The following is an 11380-nucleotide window of genomic DNA, read 5'->3' as shown; positions in this document are numbered from 1 at the left end:
GCAGTCTAATATTCCCTCCAACTCTGATAATTTTGCTCATTATATATTTCAAAGGCTGTTTCCATGCTTCCATGTTTCCAGGCATTAATATCAACCAATCTACTTGGTAAATATCTCTGAGGTGCTTAATTACTCAGCATCCTGGTAGTCTAATTTACTTATGTGCTAACACTGGCCACTTTCAACTTTCTGCTGACAGTGAGAATAAGTCATGGAAAGTCTCTTTCTCAAACAGGGACATACTGTTTTAATTTAGTTTCTTTTGGAGAGAAATTTGATACCCAGAAATCGTGGTGTTGGAAGCAAAGGGGATGGATGCCCTGGCTTGTACCAGCCAGTGTGATAGCCCAGAGCCCAGGAAACAGGGATGTGCTGTTGGGCTGTAGCACTCCAGCCTTCCTCTCAGTTCAACTCATTGCTGGTGGCAGCAGCCCTCAGGAAGAGAAAACAGCCACCTACCATCTTCTCGTTTCATGTTCTCCTTGCTAAGATCATGGACAGGAAAAAAAAAATAAACACAAAATAAGTTTTTTCAGTCTGCTGTTTGAATAATAGGATTTTCAGTGCGAATCCTTGTTCCAGAATACATTTCCCAAGACATTAAGGAAATGCCCTCCAACTGCCATACACTGGCCATGCTGAATGGGAAAATACTCTGTGTCAATGGAAGAAGGGAAGACTATGCCAAGGTGTCATGGCTGGTTAGGAGGAAGACAGAAACCTAATCTAAAGGCAGATGGAAGCTTATGGATAGAAGAAGGATAGAAAATGTCAGAATAAGTCTGGATGACTAAACCAATGCTGACACATTCCTTTTATGAGGGAAGAAAGGAAACAATGACATGTCTCTTTGAACTATCATAAAGTGAATTTTTTGAGCAATAGAAAAGGGAAACTGTGGCCTCAGTGAGGTATGAACTAAAACTGCAGTCTGTGCTAAGAACAATTTCAGTAGGGACACAGATGGAAAAAGCCTTAATATCAGAACATGTCCTTGCTCAGGACTCAGCTGTGATGGGGGAAGAGATCAGCATCATTCCCTTTGCTGGTGACTGTCATTCCTTTAGTTCTGCTTTTTTGAAATAATTGCCTTTAAGCAAAAGTATCTGGATTATAATAAACAATATTGCATCCATAATCAGTGGTACTGTGAATGAAATTGAAAAATGCCATGTAAACCTCTCAAGTGGTGGATGGAGAGAACTACATCCAGCTGGTGTGTGGTGTCATGCACCTGAGGCAGCATCATCCATAAGGCAGCTTGTCTGCTCTTGGCTTTGAGAGTCAATGAAATTTAAAGATTAGCTACAAAATACTTTGTGGTGGAAAGGCTGATGGAGGGGATAGCTGGCTATCCCCTTGAAAAGATATGAAAGATTTGTGGTGTTTGATCTCATCTCTTCTCCCATGTTCTCTTTGTGCTCTCTTTTGCTGATATAACCTCTCATCTTCCTGCCTATCAGGAAATGTCTTTATGCCTTGAAATCCTTAAATTAATTTTTTTTTTCCGCTTCCTTTCTCTGAGTTTTTCTGTAAAAAATGTAATCTCTTGTGTCTTCCCACGATACCTAAAATTCCTCTGCTAAAATGAGCAATTATAAACAAGACCTTTGCTTTTTTATTTTTTCTAATTTGTTTATTCAGATCTAGGATATCACTTGTAAGGCCTGTATAAACAATAGGAGAATACAAAGACAATCCCTGGTACCTATTGACTGTATTCAAAACTGACCTGACTGGAGAATCCAGGTATATTGTTTGCAGGAGAAAAAGAGGGAAATCTGTTTTTTTCTAAATAGCTAATTTAATTTGCTGTAGGTATGTGGTAGACAGGATCTAATATGCTTAAGGAAGTGCTGCATATAGGCACTGAGAAATCAGGTACTCCAGCTTTATTTGACCAGGGAATGTTCACTCACGGAATTTGCCAATAGATGGCAATCTGTCTTCACATCCCTTCTCTTCTTCAAAAGTGAACTAAAAGGTGAGGAGGAAAGAGAGAAAACAGTTTGTCTCAGATGCTTTTTTTCCCTTTTATGTGTCAGAGTTTCAAAGCTAAATGTTCAAATGCCCTGGAAATGAGAAATTATCTGAAAACTAGTACACTGCATGCTACCACAGCACAAATTACCCCATGCTGTCCTGTCAGATTTAATCTGCCTGAATCATTTTTGGAAGGGATGGGATTTAGTTGCCATGTGAGCTAGTAAACTGAGATTAACACTGTCCTTGATATTATTGCATGTTTTAATCTAAGATTCAATTTATTGCCCAAGTTCTACATTGAGAAATCTTCAGTAGATATCAAAAAGATAGGGAAAAAAAAAAAAAAAAGAAAGAAAAATGAAGAAATCTTATGGAAGATACTTGATCTTCCAGTCTGGTTGTGCTCTGTGCTACAGCAATGTAATTCAGAAATAACTGCAAATAAAATATCTCAGTGTCAGGTTAGCAAATGTGATAGTAAAATTAAAACCAAGTCTCATTTGCTCTGCTGCCATTGTGGGAGCACTTGTGGACTTCAGAGGCAGCTTTTCCAACAAAACTGGCCTAAGTTCTGATTAGCGAATCCAATTGTTGAATAAATTTAAACTTTTTACTCCCTTTGTTTACTCATATACTACCACTACTGCCACTGAGCCCATGGGCATATGAGATAGTTTTTTGGGACATATTTCCTACAAAAAACTAATTTAATTTCTACCAATTTGTTTAAAAACTTAAAAACACAAAGAAATGAATGCTTTTGCCCTGGCTGTGCAGTTTTCTGCACCCAGGAGTGGTCTGGGACCAACAAGTTCAGTTAATTTGGCAAATAATTTCCATTTCAGCTTCCTTGTCTTGCTGATCCAGGGTGTACCTCTTGCTGCATAAAGGATAAGACTTTATGTGGAAAGTGGCAGAGCAGTTGCTCCCTCCAGCCTGATAGCTGGGACAAAGCTCCCTGGATCCCAGGAGGCACTGGGATGAATAGGATCTCACTGGATAGACAGAGCAGCATCACGGGGAGCCATCCAGCCCTGCTGCAGACACAAAGGCTTGGGGCTGTGGCAGAGCTCAGTGCTCACTCCATGCCAAAGGCTGCCCTGAGCTCTGCACCCACCGCCCTCTGCTTCACCCCCAGCCCTTCTCTGGCCTCCCATGGCACTACAGGACCTGTTTCCCTCCTGCAGCGCTTGCACCAGGCTTTCAGAAGGCGTCTGTGTGGGTCTCTCATTCTGTCTGGCACCCCTGAAAGCCCCACGCTATTTGGGAAGAAACAGTGTGCTTCTACAGTGCATGCTTTTCCTTGAATTCTTGGCATCCTGTAATTTAGTCTGTCCTTTCTTGCACTAGCAAAGAGAACACAGGCATTAATATAGTTATTGTTAACTAAAAAATGCAGGTAGTGCTGAAAACAAATTATGTCTACTAACAGTGCACATTATTAGACCAGGCATTTCTTATGGGATCCTCCCCTTTATCAAAATTAGTGCCTTGTGTATAAACAGTACCTTTCTTATTTTTGTTGGGTGTGCTCATAGCTGATGAATAGAGCTGAGGCTTAAGAGGTTATTGTGGGTGGTAAGGACAGCAATAGGGCAGCTAGAGCAGCAAGCTAAAAAAAAAATGAAGTCTCATTCATTAATTACCCATTCTTCTGGTTTCCAAGTGTAAACATGCTGTGCTTCCACAAGCCTACAGGTACAGAAAAGGGCATAAAGTGCCTTGCACCATTCTTACCTTTCATAACATTTCTGCCCTGAACATGTGATCTTATTTTATGTAGGCATTTTATGTATTTTATGTGCTTCAGGGGCTTTTTTGTAGTAGGACATCCATTTACTTCCAGAGGGAGTATTATTCTGCCTATTTGTATTTTATGAAGACTTTTCCTTTAAAAATGAAAAAAAAAAAATGCCCAACCACAGTCTAGGATTATGTGAAATGAGGAGAGAATACACAAAGCCCAGCCTTCAGCCTCAGGGATGAATCTCCATAATCTGAAGCCAACACCAGATGAACTGCTGATGGGTTGCTGTTTAAGCCTTGATACCATTACCTCTCCTCTTTGACCTGAAGGGATTGATTATCTGCTCCTGGAGTATTAATGAGTTTGCTGAGCTTCTCTGCAGCAAACCTGTGGGCATGAACTTTCTCTTGCCTGAAGGAATGGAGGATAAATCTCTGAGCTTGTTTTCATGGCTCCAGTTTAATTGCTGATACAGGGGCTTTTGTCATTTCTTCAATGAATAGCGTCAAAATCTATGAATTTTGTTTCCTCTTAAAAAAAAAAAAAAAGCGAGGGAGTCAGGTAAATGTAAGGAAGGAATGGGAAAAAATAGGAAACACACTGCCATTATTTTTCTGGTCTCAGAAATGCATTCCCTAATGCAGTGAATAAATTTTAACAAGGCACAAATCTCTGTGCAGCCCCAGCCAGTTCCCCAGTAGATCCATAGCACTCTGATCCTAGTGAAAGGGTGTCAACTTCATTAATGGCAGCATTCTCCAGACACACACAAATTAATCAAGCATGTATGAGAAGTTAATGAGTATAAAATTAATGGGGTATTTTTGATGTCTTTTGTAGATATTTCGAAGTAAACAGGGATGCTTATTTCTGGAGCTAGAGAGCAAAGTCGGAAAACCACAAAGTCAATAGTTTTTTATACTTTTCCAGTGATCTTCTGAGCAGGATCTGGTAGTATAAGGACAGCAGAAAGATGGGGCCCTGGGTACAGCACCAGGCTAAAAGTTACAACACTCGGCTTTAGAGTGTTAATTTACTGTAATTTTATAGGTCACTTTACCCTCCATGCCTCAGTTTCCCTTCAACAGCTGACGTTTTTCTTCAGGGTGGAATTTACTCTTCTTGATGGGGATTTGCTGAACCCCAGTTGTGAGAAGGACATGGACTTTATGGGAGATCACTGGGGTACTGTGATGCAGGATGTCTGACCTGTAATCACAGGATGGGAAATTCCTGGGCATCAATAGAAGCCCAGTGAGCAGCGCTGACATCCACATCCACAGCTCTGTTCTGTGTCACTGCAGGCCTTTGGCATTTCCTCCCTTTGGGTTCTGGATCCTTTCTGAGCATGAATTGTCAATTTCACCAAACAAGGGCAAAAGGACTAAACACAAGCAATTTTCAAAACAAATGCTGAACATATCAGCTCATGCAACATTAAGTTCACTATTATGTGGATGTTGTTTCAGCCACTCTGTGTGTCCTGTTTATTTCACAGCATGCTTGCACATTTAATGTATGAGTTTGGAAGGGAGAAGGAATGTAACTTCACCTGTCACCTGGGGAATGTTACCTTGTTAATTTTCTATTGTTTGGCATTCTGAACTCTTGAGGAAAAGCATCAGGAGGTTTATCCCTGCCAAAGGATATGACCTTTAGTGAACTGAGAAACACAGCATGCAGTCTCTGTCTTAAACCAACTGCTGCATTGCTTGTCATATTTATTTAAATGTCCTCCGGCATAGCACAAGAAACCAAGAAGGATCACATGAAAACTCACCAAGGTTATGTTGGTTCATTCCCTAAAGAAATACATACTCTCACACAAGCACAACTTTTCTCATAATGGAAAAATAGGAGGAATCCTTGTATGCTATTGGAATGACTGTCAAATGGAAGCTACATCTTCCACTGACAGGAGCAAAGGGGCCCTGTTTGGCCCCACAAGTAGAAACTGGATTTATTCTGAGCCATCACTGCTTTTGAAACATTTCTGTTTAGCCAAGGACCTGTATATGGGAAGAGGAATGATAGATAGTCATATTAATTCTATCTTTAGTCTAAGCTGAGACCACCAACATTAAAATGCCACCACATTTTTTTTCTGTTGCATTTCCCTAGGCTAAGTTTCTGCACAAGCCCTAAATGTAGATTTCCATAATATAGTATATTGTGATGTCTTCAACATGTTGCCTTGGCACTGATCACTGAATTTTTCTGGGTTTATTGTATTGCTGGGCTTAGGGAAAAAGTCCCCTTAAGGAAGAAAGCTCTGTAAAGAAAAAGTAAAAGAATGATTCCTTAAGAACCAAAAGGGCAATACAGGCTCCACTACAATCCCTAGAAAGAGATTATGTAAATCAAGGGAAGGAAAAAGGGAGCATTGCAAGAGAGCTGGCAAAATAACTTATGAGAAAGGAAAATTAATTCTGTCATGCCAAGACCAAGCACCTTTTCTTCATACTATCCCCTCAATGCTTTTTCCAGTTTCTTTCCTGATATCTCATGTGTCAGCAATAGGTCAAAATTTATGTAGGATTTGGATACACTGAGTATCCCTTAATTTTCTCTAGTGTTTTCATGGTTCAGTATACTACATTCTTCCCCTTCATCCTTTAAATTCTGTTTCCCTTCAGGAAAACCTGTTCCTTTCAGAGAACCTCTGGAGGGTTTTCCCAGACTTCTTTGGTTGTTTTTCTCAAAAAGACTGTCTCTTGCATTAATATCTCTGTCCCCAAGCTCCAGTGAGCAAACTTAAGGTGGCAGTTTATGTCCAAATAATTTTGCTAAAGGGTCTTATTTATTTGAACTTCTGCCTAAGCATTAGGACTTTAAAGCATCCAGCAGGGGTGGAAATATTTCATAATGGGGATGGGGCCCAGAATTTGTTGGTTTTATTTTGCCAAGAATATCTTACACTTTCATTAATAAGACTTTGCCTGGCTGTTTGGGGATAGGGTGCACAGAGTACCAGGCATGAAAATATTGAATCCCTCCTGAACTCTTTCTAATGGCCTTGAACCTTAGCAGCCCCCAGGTCAGCAGCTTCCAGCAGATGTGGATTGTGATATGGAACAGAGAGGGAGCAGAATTACTGAGCCTGGGGAAGGAAACTGTGGAGAATGAGTGAAAACATGACCTGAATTATATGGATTGGAATTAGGGCAAGGAGCAGGTCACTGGTGCACTGGATGGGAGATGGGCATGTCTTAGACAAGGATCCAGGTTGGGAGGGAACTGGGACTGACTGGGAAAGAAGCTTGGTGCAGGAGAAGGAGGAGGGAGCTGGGAAATGAACGTGCTTGATGTCTGATGGCTGGGATTGGGGTGAGAAGCTTGGATGGAAACTGGTGTGGCAAGGATTAGGAGAAGCAATGATGATTAACCATGTGGAGTGGGAGTGAGAGCAAGAGGAGAGCAGGGTAATGTTGGAGTGAATCAAGCTAGGGCCAGTGAATGGAAGGGCAGACATTTCATTCACCCACTGCTTGTCTTCCCGTGCCAGGCTGGCATTTCCATACCATGTTTCCTTGCTCTCTGCACATGTGAAGGCTTCCATGTCCCTTATAAGAGAAACATATTCCCCCACCCTCCATGCTGATTCACATCAAAGATGATAATCAGCCCTTGCTTTCAATTACTTCATTAGCTTGAAATAGTTGAAAGCTATTTTTGCATCCTTCGGGGGTCCAGCCTAGCCTGAGCTCCCTGTCTGACACCATATGATAGAAAATCTTCTGCCTTTTTCAATTTTGCAGTTTGTCTGCATATTGCAGCAAGAAATACTTTCCCCGAATTCCACTCTTTCTTTTGCACATTTCAAATTAATCTCCTGGCCATTCTTACAAGCTGAGTCTGGTTTGTTTACTTAGCTGAATAAATGTCTGATATAAAATCTCATTAGCCCAACAATTAACTTTGACACCACAGATGAATAAAGTCTCTTTGCCATGTAAATTAGGAAATCACAGTAAGTCCCTTTCAGCTCTGAGAAGGAACAGTTTTGAAAGACATTCAAAATGCAGAAAATGAGTTAGAGTCATTAATATTTCTGTGGTGGGTACCGTTCATATCAGACATCCCAGATACCACCAGACATAGGATTTTATTATTACTCCTCATGATAAAGCTGTCCCTCTGCATCATATGCAGACCAAAAGCCTGGTTGCTACATTAATCATTCCACTTGATGATTCTGTCAGTTCTTCCTGTATGGCATTTCTTTGGAAAATTGAAAAAGGAATGAGACAAGAACTGGTCTAGAAAGGAAAGGAAAATCAGAAAGTTCGTCCATTCATTCTTTACAGTGCTTCTATTATCAATCCCCTTTAATAACTAGTATTAAGCACTATAAATGCAAAAATTATTTACAATATTAATGCAGAAAATATTTAAAGTGCAGGAAATTTGATTTCCTGGGGTTGATTTCCTTCTCCATTTCTCATGTGTTCACTCTGATATGGTGAAAAGACTCTCTGCTTAGTGAATTGGGTGCTGAAGGAGCTGGCAGAAGGGCTCGCTGAGCCCCTTTCATCATTAGATTCAATATTAGGAAAAATTTCTTCAGGGAAAGGATTGTCAAGCACTGGAAAAAGGTACCCAGAGAAGTGGTTGGGTCATCTTCCCTGGAAAGATTTAAAAGAAGTGTAGATGTGGCACTTGACATGGTTTGATGGTAACTTGGCAGTACTGGGTTGACTGGTGGACTCAGTGATTGAAAGATATTAAATATCTTTTCCAACCTAAATTTAATTCTAGGATTCTATGATTTCAAAGAAGTTCAAACCCCATTCATAGCCAATGCCATTCAAGCGGCTCTGAGACTTTTGAAAATTTAGTTGAAATCTTTCTGAGGTGACAGGCATTGGAGTCTTCGGTGTTTGGTTTACCAGTCCCTCGGGTCCTTTTACAAATACTATCCGAGCAGAGTGCTGCTTAGAAATGGGAGCTTATAATGGGCTGTATTTGTTCAGAGAACCTGTGAAAACAAACATGAAAGTGTGCGTGCGCAGAAGAAAAAGATCTTTGTATGAAGTTTTCCATTCATGTAGCTGTGTTGTATCCTTCTTTCATAATAAATGGAGCTATGTAGGTTTTCCTACATGGTAGAAAAATAATTGGATTTCAAGTAGACATGCTAGAGCCTTGTTTACTCAGATGTCATTCCTTTATGGTACAGCACCTCTAATTCTGTAGAGCTGTTCAGGCCATCCAGGTCACCAGCAGCCTCATTATGGTGTACAGGTATGGTATGCCCAGAGTGAAAACTGACTGGCAAAAAGAACACATTGTAATTAACCCTAGCATGGTTCTCAACCTAGGATGATGGTTTTTAATATTGAAATTACATTTAACCACTCCAGTAGAGACGAGCAGAAAGCAGGAGACATAGAAATAAGCAAAATAATGAAGTGATTAATATTCACAGTATAAAGAATTCACTCTTCCCATCTGTTGGAGATCACTATGCATTCCACACTTATCTGTCTGTGAATCAGAAGCAGACTGATGATTTATGAAATAATAGTCATTTATTCAGAGAACTGCACCTCTTTTGATGTTTTAGCTGGTTGCCTGTTATCTGGATTCTACAAATGGGGTTAATTGTCTATAACTCTACTGAAATTTTTGCAAATATCTTTTTATGTTTGTTCAGAAAGTGTTGTGCAAGATTATCCCAATAATTATAGTAGAACTTGACTGTTAAGTGCACCTCTAATTTCTGCTGAAGGCAGTGGGATTTACAGCAATGAACTTTAAAGATGGTTCTCCTGCTAGGCCTGGATCACTTGCTTAAGCTCTACAAACTATCTGGTGTTTGCCAGAGTAATATCTTTAATCACTAACCCCTGGCCCAAGCCATTAATATTTGGGGACTGGCCAGGTTTCCATTAAGAGAAGAAATTGATGAGACAGGGTTTTTTTGGATGCTGTCCTGCTTATTTACAATGAATATTAGCAAAGTTATTCTTCCCTGAACCTGGCTGGCAGAAACCCCTAGAGGCAGCTCTTGGACAGAGTTTAAAAATCTAATGCCTCAAATGCCTTTAACTGTCCCCTTTTCAGGTCTGCCAGCACAAAAGTGCTTTGTTTCTTTCTTGATTTTTCTTTGATTCACGATTTTCTTTTGTCTTGCTCCCCTGTGTTTCGTGTTCCACCTGAACATGAGGTACTGTGCAGGTGACTGAGCACTGGAACAGGCTGCCCAGAGAGGCTGTGGAGTCTCCTGTCCTGGAGACACCTGGACACAAATCAGACTAACCTGCTCTAGGGAACCCTGCTTGAGCAAGGAGGCTGGGCTACATGACCTCCAGGGTTCCCTTCCAACCTTACCCTTTCTGTGATTCCGTGATTCTGTCCTTGCAAACACTGCCTTGCTGCCTTTGGGGCCAGACTCTCAGCCGACATACACCAGCTGAGCCAAGGTCCACTCTTGCTCATCTTCATCAGCTACCATGGCCACCAACTTCCATCTTCCATTAAACAATGTAATTTCTTCCCCTCTGGGTGAAAGATCAGTATTTAACCAATGCTGTAGTAAATGGCATCTGCTAAAACCTTTTTTCCACATAATACAAATTTTCTATGAATCACAAAGTTATTACATGGATAAATTACATGAATTGGCTGGAAAGGAAAACAAAGCTGTGAATCAAGACTGATATTCTTTTAGAATGTTTAGGTAAAGGGGATTGCAACTATTTTAAGATGAAAAATGCTTTTTATGTAACGTCAAAATGTTAATGGAAACCTTTTCTTTTTTAAATCTGTTTAAACTCTCTTTCCTTAGCAGAAGTCTAGTACGATTGCTTTAGTTTGGGCTGGTTCAGCATAGGTAAAAATGTTTTATTCTTTTGAGTGGCCTCAGAAGTTTTAGCTTTGTCTGTTTAGTAAATTTTTATACTGCATTTCCATTTCATGCATGAGATGGCAGTTTGAGATGTTATTACTCCTGATGGTCTGGAGACCTCCAAAGAATGGTTTCCTTCTTTCACAAGACAAAATGGATTTCTTTCCAAGTATGCTCTATGTTTCAAGGTAGAAATCATCTGACTCCAGTGCATGATAATAGCTGGCGAAATAATCCAACTTGTGAAAGGAAATATGGTCATCACTCTTCTGAGACAGAAAGCCTGTGCAGTGAGGTGGTATAATGAGAAAGCCCTACGGGTGTATTAAGCTAGTTCCAACCAAATCATGTGAGACCATATCAGTAAGTCAACAGTGAAACTGTTCAACTGAACTTTGTCAAAGTATTTTATTTCAGATAACAATATAAAAAAAATAATTATTAAAATATCCTCCATTTTTTTGGTCAGGCTGCAGCACAGAAAAACCATTGGCATGCCTGTGGTTCAAAATGAATTTCAAAGTTTATTAACATCTGAGTGTAATTCCTTGTTTGCAGATATAACCCCATTGACTGCCTATATTTAAGATTATTTTTATAATTAGTGTTGACATGAGGTGCCAGTAAAATATAGGTTTCAGATTAATCTCTGGGCTTTTACCTTTTTTTTTCCTTTGCCTTTGGGCTTGCTGCTCCTTGTGGGTCCCTTCCAGCTCAGGATATTCTATGATTCTATGATTCTCAGATTGCAAGTCATCTTTCAGAAAGTATATATGTACACTAGTTTTTCTCTAAAG

The sequence above is a fragment of the Cyanistes caeruleus genome, chromosome 3 (assembly GCF_971803275.1).
Source record: "Cyanistes caeruleus chromosome 3, bCyaCae1.hap1.1, whole genome shotgun sequence".
In the NCBI taxonomy this organism is placed as follows: Eukaryota; Metazoa; Chordata; class Aves; order Passeriformes; family Paridae; genus Cyanistes; species Cyanistes caeruleus.
This window is presented reverse-complemented; position numbering follows the sequence as displayed.